This window comes from Salvelinus fontinalis, chromosome 31 (assembly GCF_029448725.1).
Source record: "Salvelinus fontinalis isolate EN_2023a chromosome 31, ASM2944872v1, whole genome shotgun sequence".
NCBI classification, from domain to species: Eukaryota; Metazoa; Chordata; class Actinopteri; order Salmoniformes; family Salmonidae; genus Salvelinus; species Salvelinus fontinalis.
The window spans coordinates 30,742,782-30,765,279 of record NC_074695.1 but is presented as its reverse complement, the minus strand read 5'-3'; the positions used below and the strand labels follow the sequence as shown (position 1 = coordinate 30,765,279).

The following is a 22,498-nucleotide window of genomic DNA, read 5'->3' as shown; positions in this document are numbered from 1 at the left end:
GATTTTTCTTTCAGGAAACACACTGGAGAAATACTAAGAGAGCAACCAGTAGGTAAGTAGGAAGGTAGGACTGGGGTCTGGATGGATACTTACATATGGTCTATACTTGTTTTGTGGGTTTCTCTCTGATGCGTGGCAAAAATTGCGATATGGGGGAGGGGAATGGGCAGGGTATATGCAAATTAAATACTGTAATATTCACTATTGTTTAAAAAGTGTAGTGTTTTGGGGGACTGTAGTGCTTTTGTGGACATTACTGTAGTATTTACTACAGTGTTTTTTGTGGATTCTACAGTATACTACAACATAATATAGTAAGTAATACAAATAATCTCGGAATACTACAGTACAGTATGTAGTATAGTATTCTACTGTATACTGCAGTTTACTATAGAATTGTTTCATGCAGGAGTGAAGAAGATTCTACTGTACAATCCAGGTCCAATGGCAAGAGCAGTGGTGCAGTGGAGGGTAAACACACTTAATTAAACAAACATAAACAAAGTCATTGCCGTTTGCGTACCTTATTTACGGGAAAATGGGACCATTATTTTCTTCACAGTGAAAGGCGGTCAGTGTAAACCCACCTATATTTTTACCACTATGTCACTGGGCAGAAACCTTTACAAAATATTGGATGTGCCAATGTAAAATGTACAAGTGGTGATGATGCATTGTGTTCGGTTTGACATTTGCTCAAAAATCATTAACCCAATCTAAGGGATATGACTCAGTGAATACCAGGGATGGACTCAATTCCATTTCAAATTAGGAACTAAACAGAAATTACAATTACTATTTTAAAAAATTTGTCAGGGAGAAGTGTTGAGGAAAATTGGAATTGGAATTTCAGTTTAGTTCCTACAATCGCCTGAAGTCCAATGGAATTGACCCCAACTTAAAAAAACGACCTCCAATTTCCTCATGCTGGTAGTTTGTAAAGGTTCAAATGATGGAGCTAGTCTTCTAGGCATCCCTCTCGCTCCTTAACTCAGGCCTGCTTGAATAGTCTATACTCTCTGCTTACAAATCCGCTTGTCTTTTAAAGAGGGCAGATTTTCTTTAAACATTTCAACTCTAGATCTGACATGGTACAGGTGTCTTCTTTTCTTAAGCCCATAACCATGTGTGTGAGATGTATACTTTTGTTTCAAAGTAGATTTATTTTAAACTACCAAGAAATACCTTGTCTGACCCTGATTTAGCCCACTGCAGTAAAAGGTTAATTAACCAGCACCTCGCTCCAAACCACCCACATCTCACTCAGGCTTCTTTTAGCTCAGCTCTCCCGGAGTAAAAGGCGAGTGATCAGAAAAGGGCAAAGTTGACATCGGTGTAGTAGATGAACTGAAAGTTGCATCATACGGAACCCCCTCGCCCTCACATATATCTACACCACAGGTTTCAAAGGGAATCCTCTCGCCCACCACTGTTCCATGGCGACTCACTCTGTGTGTGCGCGCGCGTGCCTGCGTGCTTGCGAGTGCGCATGTGTGTGAAACTGTGCTGCCACTCACTCACCAACTATTTTGCCATTGATGCCTGCTGATACCTGACAGTGGAAACAGGCGTAGGCTGTAGGGCGTAGGGTGTAGGTGGGAGATTGGTGGTAGGAAACACCAAGAATTCCTCTGAAGTTCAGAGCACGCGGAACAGAATGGAATCAGCCCTGTCGCTTCTCACAACCACATCTCTGTCATGTGTATGTCCTTCTATGTATGTACTTAGTAAAACATTTTATAAAACTAAATACTGATAAACTTTCTTGCACTCACACTTGTCTTTTCTTAAAGGGAGTATCTACTCAAACATTTTTTTTGTAATTTTTTCATTAGTCCACTGTTAATACAGTCCCAAAATGTTTTCCATGTCAGCAGTCAAGTTTTTTTTACAATATATTTGGCATTTTAGTAACATAGTAGACACTCTCATCCAGTCAGTGCATTCAACTAAAACAACCACATATCACAGTCATCGCAATAACAGGTCAAATTCACCCCAAAATAATTGTGCTTTTTTTTTCATGTCAGCAGTCAAGTTTTCAATATATTGGACTTTCAAGATGCAGTATCACTGGCCAAATCATCATGATGATACAAAACGCATCACATGATGCAAAAAAAGGTGTTCAGAGTCAGAGACGGCCCAATAGTTTTGTACACACCTACAGCGGGCTAATTATCTGGCTAATAGAATCAGCGAGCATGGGGTCAGCATTGGGTCAGCTGAAGGCGAGTGTGAGCGCGCTGACTGCTGCAGATGAAAAAGATGGAGGGGAGAGAGGGAAGGAGGGAGTGGGCGGTGCCCTGCCCTGGCGATTGCCAAATGGCGGGGCTGGGGCGTGTGGGGTAGGCCAGAGCATTTATACATTAGCAGGCCCCGGCACACTAATTGCTTCTCACTTAGACAAATCTCCCGCAAATCACAGCTGCAATAGCAGCGCTGCTGGGCCCCCCCGGGACTGGAGACGGCAGGCGGGCAGAGGAGGAGAAGAGGAGGGAGGAGTGTAGGAGGAGGAGGGGATGGGGGGTGGTTGCTGAGTGGAGCGTGTGCACCAGAGGCGCCTCAGAGCAGGAGGAGAGGAGGAGGAGGGAGGAGTGGAGGGAGGAGGAGGGTTGCTCCCCTGAGAGAGTGGAGAGAGAAAAAAAGCTCCAACACTTCAAGAGCACCTCTCTCTCTCTTCTTCTCTCTCTCTTCTTCTCTCGCTCTCCGCTCATGAACAGTCCAGGCTGCACGCGCCCCACCCCCCTCAACCCCTAACCTCCCCTATCCTCAGAACCCCCACCACTTCTCCATTCCCCAACCACCCCTTCCGCAAGCTTTCAGATCCCTGCCCTACCCCCATGCTTAGCCATCCTCTCTCGCTCTCTCTCCATCACTCCTCTGAAAAGAGCGGAGAGTGGAGGAAAGACGAAACTCTACAAAGAGGGAGAGAAAAAAAAATCAATAACACAGATGGATAGCTGGATAACAGGGTCCGGCATGCTCCGGCAGTGAGGCAATCCAGAGGGTGCCCACACAACTTCCACACAGGCGGAGAGATGAGGAGACGAGAGGAAAACAACGTGCTGTGAAGAAGGTGGTGGTGATCTGCTGAGGCCTATATAACACACACACACACACACACACACACACACACACACACACACACACACACACACACACACACACACACACACACACACACACACACACACACACACACACACACACACACACACACACACACACACATGCACATAGACACACACGCGTGCTAACACACACACAGCTTTAGTACCCATTCAACCTAATCAGTGAAAATGATGTACAGTACATTAGAGTTAACTGGTCAAAGGAATGGTTACCTTATAAAATGCCAGTGAAAGAAGGAAACCATCCGGCCTGCCAACTGACTCTGGAGGTAATCTGAAATACTGAACGGCTGGTGGCAATAGCTTTCTGATCATCTGTAGTATACTGTACATTGTACACGTACAGTGTACTCGCTGAGCACTACCTATTATGACAGCGCCCACACTCATCAAACTCATTTCTGCTTTTCTGATATCATTTATATTTGTCACATTTGAAACATGCATGGCAAGCTAACTAGTTTAAAGCAGGGTTTCCCAAGCTCGGTCCATAACTTTGAGGATGCTGCCCTCTTGTGGACATACAAGATACCCAAAGAAAGCGGAATGTATTGATCATGTCAGGAAGGAAAGTGCAGTCATCAACTTAAAAAAGAAGATTAAGAATGAATTTCATATCTACGACTTTCTTTAGCCTCTTTCACAAAAACACTGCTAGGGCCTAAGAATATCTTAGCATATGAGGCTGTATGGACATGTACATTTGCCTACATGTACACACTAAGAAAAGAGGGTTCCTCAAGGGTTATTTAGGAAGGGTGATGGTAGAATAGTAGAATATACAAAGTGCAATTTCGAAATTTGGTTGAGCATCACCAATTTTTCTCTTGCTTTGTCAGCAAAGCCTGGCCTCATAGACTAGACGTAACTTGGTAAATGTAAATCCACAACACTCAAATTAGTATGATATGTTATGTTTGGTGTGGTTAGTTGGGGTGGGGGGTGCATAACGTGAACGTCTTGGAACTGAAAGGTTGCAAGTTCAAATCTCACGAAGGACAACTTTAGCATTTTAGCTAATTAGCAAGTTTTCTACTATTTACAACTATTTAGCTACTTTGCAAATACTTAACATGTTAGCTAACCCTTCCCCTTCCCCTAACCCAAACCTTAACCCTTTCAGCTAACCCTTCCCCTAACCCTAACCTTAAACCTTTAACCTAACTTCTAAACTTAACCCTAACACTAACCCCTAGCCTAGCTAACGTTAGCCTGCTAGCTAACGTTAGACACCGAGCCACCTAGCTAGATTTCATAACATACCATATGTTGTGCAAATTGATAACATATGTAACGTATTGTACTTTTTGCAAATTCATAACATAAAATACAAAATGTACAAAAATGTACAAAATTCATTCATGCCATTCGAAAAGTAACATATCACACTAAATGGAGTGTCACGGATTCACGTACAGAATAACACAACATGCTCTGAGACCAGGTTGTTCAACAGGACAGTTGCTTACCAAGTAGACATTGAATGTTCCTGAGTTGCCTAGTTACAGTTTTGACTAAGTCAAGATGTTTTTATAAGTTATACTAATCAAGAATCAATGGGTATATGTCATTCATTTTAAAGGATGTATCGGATGTATAGATTTTATTGGCGACGGCTATTCTTCCTGGGGTCCGACACGTAATGAAAAAAACATTACAGACAAAAAGACTACAATATACATACATTTTAAAACATGAACATAGACATTACAGATTTACACACATATATACATTACTACATATACATATGCCTTAACTAGGTTAACTGTGTTAGATAGGAGAGAGGCGTGTTGTGAGGTGTTGTTTTATTTGTTTTTTTAAAGTTACAGTGAGCACAAAGTATTGGGACTTAGACAAACATTTTGTTGTTTTGGCTCAGTACTCCAGCACTTTGGATTTTGAAATGATACAATGACTATGTATTTAAAGTGCAGACTGTTAGCTTTCATTTGAGGGTAGGGGACGGGGGACGGGGGGGGGACGGGGGGGGGGGGCAGGGGAAAGGGTATGATTTTTATGCCTCTGTAACGTTTTTAACTCTTATCGTAGATGTATATAATATGGAGAGAAAACTACTAAGCAGGAAAATAACATTGTTCGACGAAGGCTTTCAGTGTCATTGCACAACAAGCCTCCGTACATTTATAACAGGTCATACTCCTCCCATTGCAACCATATATGTTTAAAATTGTTATTGTAACAATAACATATATGATTGTGTTTTTCATTATTGAATGAGGGGTCCAGAGGCTTGGCAGCTTAATATTTTCCCCTAACAATGAGTGAATTATCAACCAGTATAACTCCTACACTGCATAATGAAAGTCCTCACATCCTGTGCACAGTTGTCACATATTGCTGCCTTATATTTCATTCTAAAAAGGGATTAAATGGGATTTATTTTCTATTTATCTACACAACCTACTGCATATTTACAAACTAAAAGAACAATTATTCGGGAACAGATCTGTTATTTTCAACTCTTGAGAACCGTTCAGTAATGTTATTTTTTGCTGCAAAATAAACTATGATGTCTAGCATATACTTCTGTAATTCGGTGAAGTTGTAATGCTACACTGAACAGAAATAGAAACGCAACATGTGAAGTCTTGGTCCCATGTTTCATGATCTGAAATAAAAGATCTCAGAAATTACCTACATAATTTCTCTTAAATTTTGAGTCAAATTTGTTTACATTCCTGTTAGTGAGCATTTCTCCTTTGCCAAGATAATCCATTCACTTGACAGGTGTGGCATATCAAGAAGCTGATTAAACAGCATGATCATTACACAGGTGCACCTTGTGCTGGGGACAATTAAAGGCCACTCTAAAATGTGCAGTTTTGTCCCACAACACAATTCCACAGATGTCTCAATGTAATGTTAATTTCTCTACCATAAGCCTCCTCCAATATTGTTTTAGAACATTTGGCAGAACGTCCAACCGGCCTCACAACTGCAGACCACATGTATGGCGTCATGTGGGCGAGCAGTTTGCTTATGTCAATGTTGTGAACAGTGTGGCCCATGGTGGCGGTGGGGTTATGATATGGGCAAGCATAAGCTACGGACAGCGAACACAATTGCATTTTATCGATGTCAATTTGAATGCACAGAGATACCGTGACTAGGTCCTAAGGCCCATTGTTGTATGATAATGCACGGCCCCATGTCGCAAGGACCTTCGCACAATTCCTGGAAGCTGAAAATGGCCCAGTTCTTCCATGGCCTGCAAACTCACCAGACGTCAACCATTGAGTACGTTTGGGATGCTCTGGATCGACGTGTAAGACAGCGTCTTCCAGTTCCTGCCAATATCCAGTAACTTCACACAGCCATTGAAGTGGAACAGGACAACATTCCACAGGCCACAATTGACTGCCTGATCAACTCTATGCAAAGGAAATGTGTCTCGCTGCATGAGGCAAATGGTGGTCACAGCAGATACTGACTGGTTTTCTGATCCAAGCCCCTACCTTGTTTTTAACAGATGCATATCTGTGTTCCCAGTTATCTGTGTTCCCAGTCATTTATGGCTCCCGAGTGGCGCAGCGGTCTAAGACACTGCATCTCAGTGCTGGTGGCGTCACTACAGACCCTGGTTGTATCATAACCGGCCGTGATCGGAAGTCCCATAGGGCCGCGCACAATTGGCCAAGCGTCGTCCGGGTTAGGGGGGGGGTTGGCCGGAGTAGGCCATCATTGTAAAATAAGAATTTGTTCTTAACTGACTTGCCTAGTTAAATAAAGGTTAAATAAAAATAAAAAAAATCCAGAGATAATTTTGATTCCAACCACAGGTGCCAACCATGGCTCAGCCTCCACTTTGAAATGGAATTTTCTCTCTCCTCCAAAGGAGGCAATATTGTGAGGAAATTGTTACAGAGAGAGGCATTTTGGATCTAAACTGTTATTGGCTGCAAATAGTTCAATTTCATTTCCAAGCCCCTCAGTTGAGCACCTGTCAAGCTTTATTTTCAATTTACCGCATTTGTCATGGTTGTACACGGTATAAGAGGCAAATGTATCTACCTTAAGTATCTTAATATCAGCAGATAGTATGTAGGCTACAGTAAATGTATTAAACATTGCATCTTCCTTTGTCATTAGAGGGATCGGTGGAGAGTATGGACAGTCTCATGATTGTGCTGCTGGGGAAGTTGGGAAGAGTGCCACAGGAAACACCATCCTGGGAAGAGAGGTGTTTACGGTGGATGTCGGTGATGGATGAGTCACCAGTGTGTGTCATAACGGGATGTCTTAAGTCAATGGGAGACACATTACTGTGATTAACATTCACGGGCTGTTTGACACAGACATTGACAATGTGGAGATCAGGCCCCACATCTTCCTCCTGGTCCTAACTGTGGGAGCATGCTTCACTCAAGAGGAGAGAACAGCTGTTAAGATAATCAAGAACATGTTGTAATACCATTGTACTATTCACTAGAGGAGATGACCTGGAAGGAAAGAGCAACAGCATACAAACATTTGTTGAAAAAGCAGGACGCCACATAAGGTAAATAACTCAGAAATGTGGGAACAGATACCATTCATTTAACAACAATTACAAAATAAATCACTCTCAGATCTGGAAAGTGAGGAAGAGAGAATACTGAAGGAAAGGGAGGAAGAGAGAATAAGAGAAGGAAGAGTTGAAGGTCAAACAAGAGGAAGAAAATGCAAAAATGAATAGAATCAAAAAAATATCAGATCTCAGGTATGACACAGATGCAGACAGTGTCGAAGAAACAAAAGTTTACTTCTAGTACAGGGGCAGGCAAACGACAGGTCAAGGCAGGGTGCAAAAGGTCCAAAACGGCAGGCAGTCTCAGGGGCAGGGCAGGCAAGGGTCAATAATCCAGTGAGGTGGTGCAAGGTATTGAACAGCAGGCAGGCTCAGGGTCAGGCAGAAGGGTCAAAATCGGGAAGGACTAGAAAACAGGTGCAAGAACAGACAGGCGCAGGGAAACAAACGCTGGTAGGTTTCACGAAACAAAAGGAACTGGCAACAGACAACCAGAGAACACAGGTATAAATACACAGGGGATAATGAGGAATGGGGGGGGGGGGGGGGGGTGACACACAGACAGGTGAAACAGATCAGGGTGTGACAAAAAAGCAATACGTGAAAAAGAGAAGGCTTCTCTTAAGAGGAAGACTAAGACAGAAGCAAGAAACCAAGCTGTAAATGAATTTAGTGCAAAATTAGAGTAAGAATTTGCAAAAGCTGGAGCGAAGGGGTATAAGGATGCACAATCTAAACTATTATTAGTTGGACAAATTGTGGGATTCACTTATGGTGCTCCGGTAGCAGCTGTTGAGGAGCTGAGCAAGCAGATTTTAGAAAAAGAACAACAACAAAATCTGACTTGCATGCATAAGATACTAAACAAATTATGCATAGGATATGTGATATTTGAGTCTCTCTCTCTCACTAATTGGTTGTACAATTGACACAGATATTATTTCAGTTTGTGTGATATGGGGGTTGGAGACAGAGAAAAAGAAAAACTTTTATTAACAATGGCAACACTGTCATGTTGATCTGTGCCTTGATGTTAGAAACCCAAATTAGTGTCTGACTTTCTTCTGTCGCAGTTGCACCTCCCCCAACATCACTCCTCGACTTTCGTCTACAGTCGGTTGCTTGAGCCTTACCACTTGAGCGCCCAATGACTCTGAGGGTAAACATTATTTCTACTCAGAGACAATCAAATGCAAGCACTGAATGCCACCGTTCCCATTCAAACTCGAAATCCAAATCGGAAGTTTGCCAGACTTCCAATAGTCGAGTGTACGAGACGAGAAGGAGCCAATAAGCTGATAGGAGCCAATAAGATTCCTCTAAAGGAAGAACTTTAGACCAGTTGAGTAAAATGAAAGAAATCTGTACAAGAGAAACAGCATACTGTGAAAAGCAACACAATCTCTAAATAAGATGTTGCAATTTGTCACATGTGCTGACATGTAATCAGTGGTGGAAAAAGTACTCAATTGTCAAACTTTAGTAAAAATAAAGATACTTTGGGATTTTGGCAGAGGTCCTTTATCTAAATGGTATCCACGAGTTTGTCTGAGGATGTCACGTTCCTGACCTGTTTTCTGTTGTTTTTGTATGTGTTTAGTTGGTCAGGGCGTGAGTTGGGGTGGGCATTCTATGTTCTGTGTTTCTATGTTGGGTTAAATGTGTTGCCTGATATGGTTCTCAATTAGAGGCAGGTGTTTGACGTTTCCTCTGATTGAGAACCATATTAAGGTAGGCTGTTCTCACTGTTTGTTTGTGGGTGATTGTTCCTGTGTCTACCACACGGGACTGTTTCGTTTGTTCGGCTAGTCTTTCCTGTTTGTGCGTTCTTCGTGTCTACGTAAGTTCTCAAATTCAGGTCTGTCTACGTTGTTTTGTATTCTATTCAAGTGTATTTCGTGTCAGTGTTCGTCTTGTTAAATAAATTCTTTGTCTGCATACCTCGCTGCGTGTTGGTCCGATCCATGCTCCTCCTCATCGGAGGAGGAATATGACGAACGTTACAGAGGAAGTAGATTAAGGGCCTCATTGCCAAAATCCTGAAGTATTCCTTTAATACAAAATGACTCAAGTAAAAGTGAGAGCCGCCCAGTAAAATACTACTTGAGTAAAAGTCTAAAAGTATCTGGTTTTAAATGTACTTAAGCACAGTGGTGGAAAAAGTACTCAATTGTCATACTTGAGTAAAAGTAAAATGTAAATGCTAGTCTTACTTCAAACAAACCAGACAGCGTGATTCTCTTGTTTTCTTTTTTAACGGACAGCCAGGTGCACAGTCCAACACTCAGACATAATTTACAAACACAGTATTTGTGTTTAGTGAGTCCGCCAAACCTGCCGAAAATCTGGTGTTTCTATGTCAAACAGTTTTGTTATATTTCAGTCTATAAAGTGTAATATTGGAATGCACACTCAAACTTGAATTTATCTGGCATGGTACAGGTGTCTTCTTTACATTCAGCCCATAACCATGTGTGTGAGGTGTATACTGTACTGTTGTTTCAAAGTAGATTTTTTAAAGACTACAAAGATGCACTCTGTGTGACCCTGATTTACACCACTGCACTAAAAGGTTAATAATGTTTTTGGCAACAATATTAATCATTCAATATGATATCAACATGAGCCAGGCATATCGTGATATCGCTTTATCCTTCCTGTTAACCCACACTATTATGTCAACAACAAAAAAAACACCTGGCTGTTCCCGCATGCACAAAACCCTCTCAAGGGGCTCTCAGTTTAGAGAGCAGAGCAGGGAGAGACCGAAAGGAGAGCTGCTGCACTGCAACCATGCACACCACCAAGACACCCTCTGTTTCATCCCTCTTTGATCCCTCTTTGATACCTCTCAGATACCTCTCAGTAACCTATTGAACGAAGTTGTGTTAAAAGTCTATAAAAAAGATTTCCATTTTTATACACTCAGGCAGAGAGGACCTGACCTCTAAAAAATAAGGTGGCAAAGATCCATGTTTTATACAATCATAATGTATTTTGTATGTGGGATGTTAAAACAAAGAGAATTAAAAGACAACAGATACTATTCATTTTCTATGGTTGTGTTTACCTAATGTTATTCCAATATGGTTTCGCTAAGAATGTTCATGAATCAAGAAAATCTAAACTAACAAGTCAATTATTGAGCAATTTACTCTTTTAGAAAAAGGTTTGGGGTTGCCAACATACATCTCTCTCCCAGTAATACTGAGAACTTTGACTCACAGTTGAAACGTTGATGTGCAGTAACAATTAACTATGTTTATAATCAGCCATGGGTAAGTCAGAGGTCAAGATTACCCAGTCCTGAATGAGTAGGATTGCTTGGCTGTCTCTTTGACTGAATATCCCTGTTTCCCTGATACTAACTGTTACCTGGTCTGGGTACCAGTTTATTTCACAACTACATGGAGTGGCATGTTAGCTAAACAGAACGTTTCACAGGCTAGCTTTAAGCCTGTATTTATAGCCCCAGGAATGAACCTCATTACTGTATACAGACATGTAAGCAGAAAGGCATATGGGCTATACTCTTTGCAAATTATGTTATTATTAGGGCACAAGGCGAGACCCAAATGCAGACACAGGAGGCAGATGGTAGAACTCCAATATTTATTATAACAAAGGGAGTAGGCAAAGGCAGGTTGGGGACAGGCGAGAGTTCACAAACCAGGTCAGAGTCCAAACAGTACCAGATGATAGGCAGTCTCAAGGTCAGGCCAGGCAGGGGTCAGAAACCAGATCCGAGTCCAAAAACAGTACAAGGGGATAGGCAGGCTGATAGTCAGAACAGGCAGAGTGATCAGGCAGGTGGGTTCAGAGTCAGGACAGGCAAGGGTCGAAACCAGGAGCACTAGAAACAGAGACTGGGAAAAATAGGAGCAAGGAAAAACGCTGGTTGACTTGGTAAACAAGACGAACTGCCACAGAGAGACAGGAAACACAAGGATATATAGACCGGGGATAATAAGCGACACCTGGAGAGGGTGGAAACAATCACAAGGACAGGTGAATCAGATCATGGTGTGACAGTTGCCCCTAAAACTCAACTCTTGACCTCAAAGCCAGTTCCACTGCGTTTTTATTGTTCCCCCCTTTAATCAGCTATGGATTTAGACCTGGGACATCAGGTGGGTGCAATTAGTTATCAGGTAGAACAGAAAACCAGCGGACTCCGGACCTCATACGATAAGAGTTGAATACCCCTGTTATAATGGATGGCATGAAAATGAAGATGGATATTCTAGGGAGCTTATTTGTGAAATATTTGCATTGACCCCCCCTTTTTTCCCATGCTGCTGCTACTCGCTGTTTATGATCTATTATCTATACATAGTCCCTTCACCCTTAACTACATGTACATATTACCTCAATTACCTTGACTAACCTGTACCCCTGCACATTGACTCGGTACCGGTACCGCCTGTATAAAGCCTCATAATCGTTATTTTATTGTTGCTCTTTTATTTTTTATTTTAGTTTATTTAGTAAATATTTGTATTTATTTTTCTTAAAACTGCATTGTTGGTTAAGGGCTTGTAAGTAAACATTTCACGGTAAGGTCTACTACACCTGTTGTATACCTGTATTAGGCGCATGTAACAGATACAATTTGATTTGATTTTAAATGATATTATGCTGTAATTACATAGGTCTGTTACTGACATCTACAGGCCCAAGGTGGTAAGGCAGGACAAACAAGTATCTCTATGGCAGTTATTTCAGTTATTACACACACACACACACACACACACACACACACACACACACACACACACACACACACACACACACACACACACACACACACACACACACACACACACACACACACACACACACACACACACACACACACACACTTGTATAACTAACCTTGTGGGCACACACAATTCAGTCCCATTCAAAATCCTAGTTTCCCTAACCGCTAAACCTAACCCTATTTCTTACCCTAACCCTAACATTAACCCAAAAAACCTAACCTTAACCCTAACCCTAGCTCCTAACCCTAAAACTAACCCTAGCTCCTAACCCTAACCCTAAACCACCTAGAAATAGCATTTGACCTTGTGAGGATGAACAAAATGTGTTTGTTTACTATTCTTGTAGGGAAAGAGGTAGGCCCATTGTGGTTTACGGAACTTGAGGTTTGGTCTCTAAGGGCCACAGAGAATGACACAGGGACAGAGGAGGCATTAGAGCCAGGAGGATGGAGGAGGAGTGAAGCTGCACAGAGGACTGAACCTTCTCTCTGTAACCGAAGGTGGGAGTGAGAAGGCGACGGCAGGTGGTGAAATGATGGAACCACAATGTCCCTCACATAGGGAAACCCCTGAACCCACTATGCCACGTTTTGACCTGAAGGTCTTCATCAGGCTGAAGCCAAGTTCATACCTGCTCTCAGTCCTGCCACAGGGGGTGCCCAGGCTGGGATTGGAGTCCCCCCCCCCCCCCCCCCCCCCCATCAACCTGAACATACACAGGGTAGGATTCTGTTATGATTGCCAGTGTAGCCATATATAAACTCAATGTATGGCAATGTATTAAAACGGTATTAAAATGCTACACAGATTTATAAACTATCTATAAATATGACTTAACATGACCTTGCCCAAAGAAATATAGAATATAGAATACATATAGAATCATAAATCATAGAACCTCTATCGCCACCACTGAGCCAGCTCCTTTACCAAAGGGAGAGGGATAGCAGGATAACAAGAGCAGCCACCAGAGGGGACTGTTGTTGGATAAATCTGACACACAAGTCATTCTCACCAACCAGCACCAGTTTCCTAATCACTGAAGGACTATAAACCATAACTCACCATCTACAGTATATATATATATGTCTCCCTGTCTGATCATATGTTGTGATATACTATATGTCCTGTGATGTATGCTATCGGAAGTGATGTGTATGCAAATTTCCCTATGGGACAAACATTTCTTATTTCCTTTTTTCCTTCCTTTTTCCCCTTCCTTCCTTCCTTTCTCCCTTCCCTACTTGCTTCATTTCTTGCTTCCTTCCTTCCTTCATGCATTGTACCACTAACTACTGAAACACTCTGCCTACATAAATAATAGGCTGTTCTAACTATGACAATTTTAAACACAAACTGAAGACATGCCTGAAAGCAAATCAACATTATAATGATGACTAGTTTGATCCATGCATAATTTTTATAATCTGTCTGATGTAACCTGTCCAGTGGCTATATATGTAAATTAGATTACTAGAAGAAGAAAAAATAACAGTTTATTATTATTATTAGCAAGTCGTTGTTGGCGATAACTAATTACCCACGAAAAGTTAATTAAATATGTAACACGGGAACTAGTTATGTAGATGTTAAATATGTTGTCAGACTGTGGTGCATGGATTTGTCTTCAACGTGCTCCGGTTGGCATTGGAAGTAGTTCCGGTGGTTTAGCAAGAGAACGGAGTCAGGAGACGCGGCGGGATCCTGTTGTTGGAGAAGCAAGCGCGAATAGCGGGATGAGGAAGTCTCCAATTCATGGCACACAATTGACCACAGCACCGGTCAATGTGACACGAGTATTGCATGGAGCATGCAACTTCAGTGACAGCCCTAGAAGGTGAAGAAGCTCAGTCCTCGGAGGAAATGTTCAAGTGCAGCGCTGGAACCTCTGTAAAATTTTAACCGGTTCATAACCATCCACCCGGGTAAGTAAGCTGAAGAATTGGGCAATGTCTGTAAGCAAGGCCGGGAGAAAATATCTCACATAGGCAAATACATTTAATTGAGCTTTGGGGTTACGTTGCGTACAGGCCTTGACAGGTTTTCTCTCCCTGTCATGCATATAGACAGCCCATGTTATTTGAGGATAGCTTTGAATTAAACTTCCACAAGTTTTTTTCAGGGTGATCCTGAGTCGTGCTTATCTGATTGATTGTGTTGTTTAATTGCCTTGTAAGGAGCAGAATGACTTTGACATTGAATTTAGAAATTGATCGAAACGGTTGCGCAAACATTCTGACATGTATGCATCAATGCATGCACTATAGGCTACTTTTTAGACATGCGTGAACTTCTGAAGTGGTGACATATGGTAGGTAGGGTCCAAAATTATTTACACCCTTGATAAAAAAAAAATGATCCGAATTGACTGCACAAAATAAATAATTCAAATACTGAGCTATTTTGTATGCAAAAAAATGGGAAATTATATTATTTTATACTTTTTTTTCTCTCAAAAGGGTAGGGGTAAAAATGATTGACACCCCTGTTTTCAATACATTTCAATACCTCATCTTGTTTTCAATACCTTTCAATACCTCACCATGTTTTTATGAGCTGGAAAACACATGGGGAGGGATTTTAGACAATTCCTAGATACAGAATATTTCCAGATCCTTGACATCCTTCATCTGCGTTTATGGACGGCCCTCTTTGATTCAAACCACAGTATTTCAATGGGTTTCAAGGCCGTAGATTGTCCGATTAATCTGGCTGTAATTAATTGGTATATACAGGCAGACACACTGGGGTGTAAATGTTCCTTACAAGCCAGAATATTTAATGAAAATACATTTAAACTTACTCCAAAAAAAAGTTATGTGCGGTTCGTCCTTCAGACGCTCAAAATTGATGACAAAATATCCACAGGAAAGTATTGTTTACCCGACTTGTTAGAGAGCCGTTAGGTATATGGTTTTGTTGGCTTGTATTTCCGGTTTATATTTTCAATCTACTGACGCATGCTTTGTGGTGTAAACACTTGCACAATATGTAAATGATAAACTATAACTGAGCATAACCAAACCAAACCATAGACCAAACCATAAACCGTTGCTCGCATTCAGCTGGCAGTGGCAAACCTACCGGCACTCTAAAAAGTCTGGTAAACAGTACTTTCCTGTGGATATTTTCTCTCAAATTTTGAACGGCTGAAAGAAAAACTGCACAGACAATAGAGTAAATTTCAATGTAATTGTATTAAACATTCTTGCTTGTAAGGAAAATGTACAAAATGTTATACTCCAATGTGTCAGGCTGTATATACCAATTAGTTGTGTATGACAGCGTGATTAATCAGTCCGGAGACTGAGATGGCCATGGCAAAATTTGATTTTGTGGCCAATTAAACCATGTTCTATGTGGATTTTGATGTGTTATTGGGGTTATTCTCTTGTTGTTTCAGCCTTTTGGCAGATGCAACCATGTTTTTGCTAAAATATCCTGGTCACTGGCCTACACACAATATCCTATACTATCAAAGTTGAATTGTGTTTTCAGAATGTTTTGAAAACTTTATAAAAAAGGAAAGCTGAAATGTCTTGAGTCTATAATTATTAAACCCTTTTGTTATGGCAAGTGTAAATAAGTTCAGGAGTAAAAATTCAACCACAAAGACCAGGGAGGTTTCCCGATGCCTCGCAAAGAAGGGCACCTATAGGTAGATGGGTAAAAAAAAGCAGATATTGAATATCCCTTTGAACATGGTGAAGTTATTAATTACACTTTGGATGGTATGTCAGTAAACCCAGTCACTACAACGATACAGGCGTCCTTCCTAACTGAGTTGCCGGAGAGGAAGGTAACCGCTGAGGGATTTCACCATGAGGCCAGTGGTGACTTTAAACAGTTAGAGTTTAATGGCTGTGATATAAGAAAACTGAGGATTGATCAACAACATTGTAGTTACTACACAATACTAACATAAATGACAGAGTGAAAAGAAGGAAGCCTGTACAGAATAAAACATATTCCAAAACATACATCCAGTTTGCAATAAGGCACTAAAGTAAAATTGCAAAGAATGTAGTAAAGAAATTAACTTTTTGTCCTGAATACAAAGCGTTATGTTTAGGGCAAATCCAACACAACACATCACTCTTCATATTTTCAAGCATGGTGGTGGCTGCATCATGTTATGTTAGTTTTTTATTTGGATAAAAATAAACGGAATAGAGCTAAGCACAGGAAAACTCCAAGAGGAAAACCTGGTTCAGTCTGCTTTCCAACAGACACTGGTAAACAAATTCACCTTTCAGCAGGACAATAACCTAAAACACAAGGCCAAATGAACACTGGAGTTGCTTACCAAGATGACATTGAATGTTCCTGAGTTTGACTTAAATTGGCTTGAAAATCTATGGCTGTCTATCAATGATCAACAACCGACTTGACAGAGCTTGAAGAATTTAAAAATAATAATGTGCAAATATTGTGCAATCCAGGTGTGGAAAGCTCTTAGACTCACCCAGAAATAATTACAGCTGTATTCGCTGCCAAAAGGTGATTATAGCATGTATTGAATACTTATGTATGTGAGATATTTCTGTATTTCATTTTCAATAAATTTGAAAAACATTTCTAAAAACATGTTTTCACTTTGTCATTATGGGACATTGTGTGTGTAGATGGGTGAGAAAAAAATGGACACAATTTTGAATTCAGACTGTAACACAAAAGGTTGTATGAATACTTTATGAAAGCACTATGTATTTTGTGCATAGAGCACACTTCTGACAAAACAGAATTTTCTGCTATGTTGAAACTAGCATACGGAACAACTCTCTGCAAAATGTGTCCTTTTCAGTCTGAAAACATTGCCGAACATAACATGTAGCACCAAAGGACATGTGTGGGGAGGGTTCTTGCATTATTATTTTTTGCAATATCAAATTCTCCAGACCTCCAAGGGAGGCGTGACAGCGATGTGATTTTGGAGGTATGGCAACGCGAGACTACTACCAAGAATAATTTAGCTACACTATATATACAAAAGTATGTGGACACCCCTTCAAATTAGTGGATTCGGCTATTTCAGCCACACCCATTGCTGACGGGTGTATAAAATCCAGCACACAGCCATGTAATATCCATAGACAAATATTGGCAATATAAAGACCTTACTGAAGAGCTCAGTCACTTTCAACGTGGCATCGTCATAGGATGCCACCTTTCCAACAAGTTAGTTTGTCAAATTTCTGCCCTGCTAGAGATGTCCCAGCCAACTGTAAGTGCTGTTATTGTCAAGTGGAAATGTCTAGGATCAACAACGGCTCAGCAGCAAAGTGGTAGGCCACACAAGCTCACAGAACTGAACCGCCGTGTGCTGAAGTGTGGAGCGCGTAAAAATTGCATGTCCTCGGTTGCAACACTCAGTACCGAGTTCCAAACTGCCTCTAGAAGTAACGTCAGCACAAGAACTGTTCGATGGGAGCTTCATGAAATGTGTTTCCATGGTCGAGCAGCCGCACACAAGCCTAAGATCATCATGCACAATGCCAAGAGTTGGCTGGACTGGTGTAAAGCCTGCCGCCAATGGACTCTGCAGCAGTGGAAACGCGTTCTTTGGAGTGATGAATCATGCTTCACCATCTAGCAGTCCTATGGACGAATAAACAATGAAATTCTAGATGATTCTGTGCTTCCAACTTTATGGCAACAGTTTGAGATGGTTTGTCGAGATCAGTGTGGAAGAACTTGAATGGCCTGCACAGATCCCTGCCCTCAACCCCACTGAACACCTTTGGGATGAATTGGAACGCTGAATGCGAGCCAGGCCTAATCGCCCAACATCAGTGCATGACCTCACTAATGCTCTTGTGGCTGAATGGAAGCAAGTCCCCGCAGCAATGTTTCAACATCTAGTGGAAAGTCTTCCCAGAAGAGTGGAGGCTGTTATAGCATTGTCTTGGAATGAGATGTTCGACGAGCAGTTGTCCACATACTTTTGGTCATGTAGTGTATTTGATTTTGAATTGTAGGACCGCTGTACGTACAGTTGAAGTCGAAAGTTTACATAAACTTAGGTTGGAGTCATTAAAACTCGTTTTTCAACCACTCAACAAATTTCTTGTACATAGTTTTGGCAAGTTGGTTATGACATTTACTTGTCATGCACAAAGTAGTTTTGCCAACAAGTTGTTTACAGACAGATTATTTCACTTATAATTGACTGTATCACAATTCCAGTGGGTCAGAAGTTTACATACACTAAGTTGACTGTGCCTTTAAACAGCTTGGAAAATTCCAGAAAATGATGTCATTGCTTTAGAAGCTTCTGATAGGCTAATTGACATAAGTTGAGTCAATTGGAGGTGTACTTGATGATGTATTTCAAGGTCTACGTTCAAACTCAGTACCTCTTTGCTTGACATCATGGGAAAATGAAAATAAATCAGCCAAGACCTCAGAAAAACATTGTAGACGTCCAAAAGTCTGGTTCATCTTGGGGATCAATTTCCAAACGCCTAAAGGTACCACGTTCAAGTCAAAGTTTATTTGTCACATGCGCCGAATACAACAGGTGAAATGCTTACTCACAGGGTCTAACCAGTAGTGCAAAAAAGGTATTAGGTGAACAATAGGTAGGTAAAGAAGTAAAACAACAGTAAAAAGACAGGCTATATACAGTAGCGAGGCTATAAAAGTATCTAGGCTACATACAGACACTAGTTAGTCAGGCTGATTGAGATAATATGTACATGTAGATATGGTTAAAGTGACTATTCATATATGATGACCAGAGAGTAGCAGTAGCGTAAAAGAGGGGTTGGCGGCAGGTGGGGTAACACAATGCAGATAGCCCGGGTTGGCCAATGTGCAGTAGCACTGGTTGGTCGGCCCAATTGAGGTAGTATGTACATGAATGTATAGTTAAAGTGACTATGCATATATTATAAACACAGAGTAGTAGCAGCGTAAAAAGAGGGAGGGGGGGGGGGGGCACACAATGCAAATTGTCCTGGTAGCCATTTGATTACCTGTTCAGGAGTCTTATGGTTTGGGGGTAAAAGCTGTTGAAGTCTATTTGTCCTGGACTTGGCACTCCTGTACCGCCTGCTATGCGGTAGTAGAGAGAACAGTCTATGACTAGGGTGGCTGGGGTCTTTGACAATTTTTAGGGCCTTCCTCTGACACCGCCTGGTGTAGAGGTCCTGTATGGCAGGCAGCTTAGCCCCAGTGATGTACTGGGCCTTACGCACTACCCTCTGTAGTGCCTTGCGGTCAGAGGCCGAGCAATTGCCGTACCAGGCAGTGATGCAACCAGTCAGGATGCTCTCGATGTTGCAGCTGTAGAACCTTTTGAGGATCTCAGGACTCATGCCAAATCTTTTTAGTTTCCTGAGGGGGAATAGGCTTTGTCGTGCCCTCTTCACGACTGTCTTGGTGTGTTTGGACCATTTTAGTTTGTTGTTGATGTGGACACCAAGGAACTTGAAGCTCTCAACCTGCACCACTACAGCCCCGTCGAAGAGAATGGGGGCGTGCTAGGTCTTCCTTTTCCTGTAGTCCACAATCATCTCCTTAGTCTTGGTTACGTTGAGGGATAGGTTGTTATTCTGGCACCACCCGGCCAGGTCTCTGACCTCCCTATAGGCTGTCTCGTCGTTGTCGGTGTTGTGTCGTCTGCAACTTTTCTTTTTTTTACCCTTTTTTTCTCAAATTTCGTGGTATCCAATTGGTAGTAGTTACAGTCTTGTCTCATCGCTGCAACTCCCATACGGACTCGGGTGAGGCGAAGAAGGTCGAGAACCGTGCGTCCTCCGAAACACAACCCAACCTAGCCGCACTGCTTCTTGACACAGCGCACATCCAACCCGGATGCCAGCCGCACCAATGTGTCGGAGGAAACACTGTACACCTGGCGACCTGGTCAGCATGCACTGCGCCCGGCCCGCCACAGGAGGCACTAGTGCGCGATGAGCCTGGGCTCGAACCCAGAATCTCTGGTGGCACAGCTGCGATGCAGTGCCTTAGACCACTGCGCCACCCGGGAGTCCGTTGTCTGCAAACTTAATGTTGGAGTTGTGCCTGGCCATGCAGTCGTGGGTGAACAGGGAGTACAGGAGGGGACTGAGCACGCACCCCTGGGGAGCTCTAGTGTTGAGGATCAGCGTGGCAGATGTGTTGCTACCTACCCCCACCACCTGGGGGCGCCCCTGGGATAATGGTGTTGATGTGAGCCATTACCAACCTTTCAAAGCACTTCATGGCTACGGACGTGAGTGCTACGGGTCTGTAGTCATTTAGGCAGGTTGCCTTTGTGTTCTTGGGCACAGGGACTATGGTGGTCTGCTTGAAACATGTTGGTATTACAGACTCAATCAGGGACATGTTGAAAATGTCAGTGAAGACACCTGCCAGTTGGTCAGCACATGCCCGGAGCACAAGTCCTGGTAATCCGTCTGGCCCCGCAGCCTTGTGTATGTTGACCTGTTAAAAGGTCTTACTCACGTCGGCTACGGAGAGCGTGATCACACAGTCGTCCGGAACAGCTGATGCTCTCATGCATGTTTCAGTGTTACTTGCCTCGAAGCGAGCATAGAAGTGATTTAGCTCGTCTGGTAGGCTCGTGTCACTGGGCAGCTCACGGCTGTGCTTCCCTTTGTAGTCTGTAATAGTTGCAGGCCCTGCCAAATCCAACGAGCGTCGGAGCCGGTGTGGTATGATTTAATCTTAGCCCTGTATTGACGCTTTGCCTGTTTGTTGGTTCGTCGCAGGGCATAGCAGGATTTCTTGTAAGCTTCCGGGTTAGAGTCCCGCACCTTGAAAGCGGCAGCTCTACCCTTTAGCTCAGTGCGAATGTTGCCTGTAATCCATGGCTTCTGGTTGGGGTATGTACGTACAGTCACTGTGGGGGGGACGTCCTCGATGCACTTATTGATAAAGCCAGTGACTGATGTGGTGTACTCCTCAATGCCATCGGAAGAATCCCGGGACATGTTCCAGTCTGTGATAGCAAAGCAGTCCTGTAGTTTAGCATCTGCTTCATCTGACTATTTATTTATAGACCGAGTCACTGGTGCTTCCTGCTTTCATTTTTCCTTGTAAGCAGGAATCAGGAGGATAGAGTTGTGGTCGGATTTACCAAATGGACGGCGAGGGAAAGCTTTGTATGCGTCTCTGTGTGTGGAGTACAGGTGATCTAGATTTTTTCCCCCTCTGGTTGCACATTTAAAATGTTGATGGAAATTTGGTAGAACTGATTTAAGTTTCCCTGCATTAAAGTCTCCGGCCACTAGGAACGCCGCCTCTGGGTGAGTGGTTTCCTGTTTGCTTATTTCCTCTGTACAAACAATAGTACGCAAGTATAAACACCATGGGACCACGCTGCCGTCATACCGCTCAGGAAGAAGACGTGTTCCTAGAGATGAACGTACTTTGGTGCGGAAAGTGCAAATCAATCCCAGAACAACAGCAAAGGACGTTGTGAAGGTGCTGGAGGAAACAGGTAGAAAAGTATCTGTATCCACAGTAAAATGAGTCCTATATCAACATAACCTGAAAGGCCTCTCAGCAAGGAAGAAGCCACAAAACTGCCATAAAAAAAGCTTGACTACAGTTTGCAACTGCACATAGATACATAGATTGTACTTTTTGTAGGAATGTCCTCTGGTCTGATGAAACAAAAATAGAACTGTTTGGCCATAATGACCATCGTTATGTTTGGAGGAAAAAGGGGGAGGCTTGCAAGCCGAAGAACACCATCCCAACCGTGAAGCACGGGGGTGGCAGCATCATGTTGTGGGGGTGCTTTGCTGCAGGAGGGCCTGGTGCACTTCACAAAATAGATGGCATCATGAGGTAGGAAAATGATGTTGATATATTGAAGCAACATCTCAAGACATCACTCAGGAAGTTAAAGCTTGGTCGCAAATGGGTCTTCCAAATGGACAATGACCCCAAGCATACTTCCAAAGTTGTGGCAAAATGGCTTAAGGACAACAAAGTCAAGGTATTGGAGTGACCATCACAAAGCCCTGACCTCAATAACATAAATGTGTGGGCAGAACTGAAAAAGCGTGTGTGAGAAAGGAGGCCACTAAATCTGACTCAGTTACAACAGCTCTGTCAGG

At 42.4% G+C, this 22,498-nt stretch overlaps 1 protein-coding gene across 3 annotated transcripts in view; it reads left to right on the top strand.

Annotated features, from left to right (window-relative positions):
- The first annotated feature begins 14,088 nt into the window (after positions 1-14,088).
- Positions 14,089-22,498, top strand: part of LOC129830032 (forkhead box protein J3-like) — an 86,346-nt gene continuing 77,936 nt past the window's right edge. For all 3 annotated transcript variants that reach the window (XM_055892185.1, XM_055892183.1, XM_055892182.1), the window contains exon 1: positions 14,089-14,350. The gene's annotated coding sequence lies outside the window, so the exon portion shown is untranslated. The remainder of the gene's footprint in view (positions 14,351-22,498) is intronic.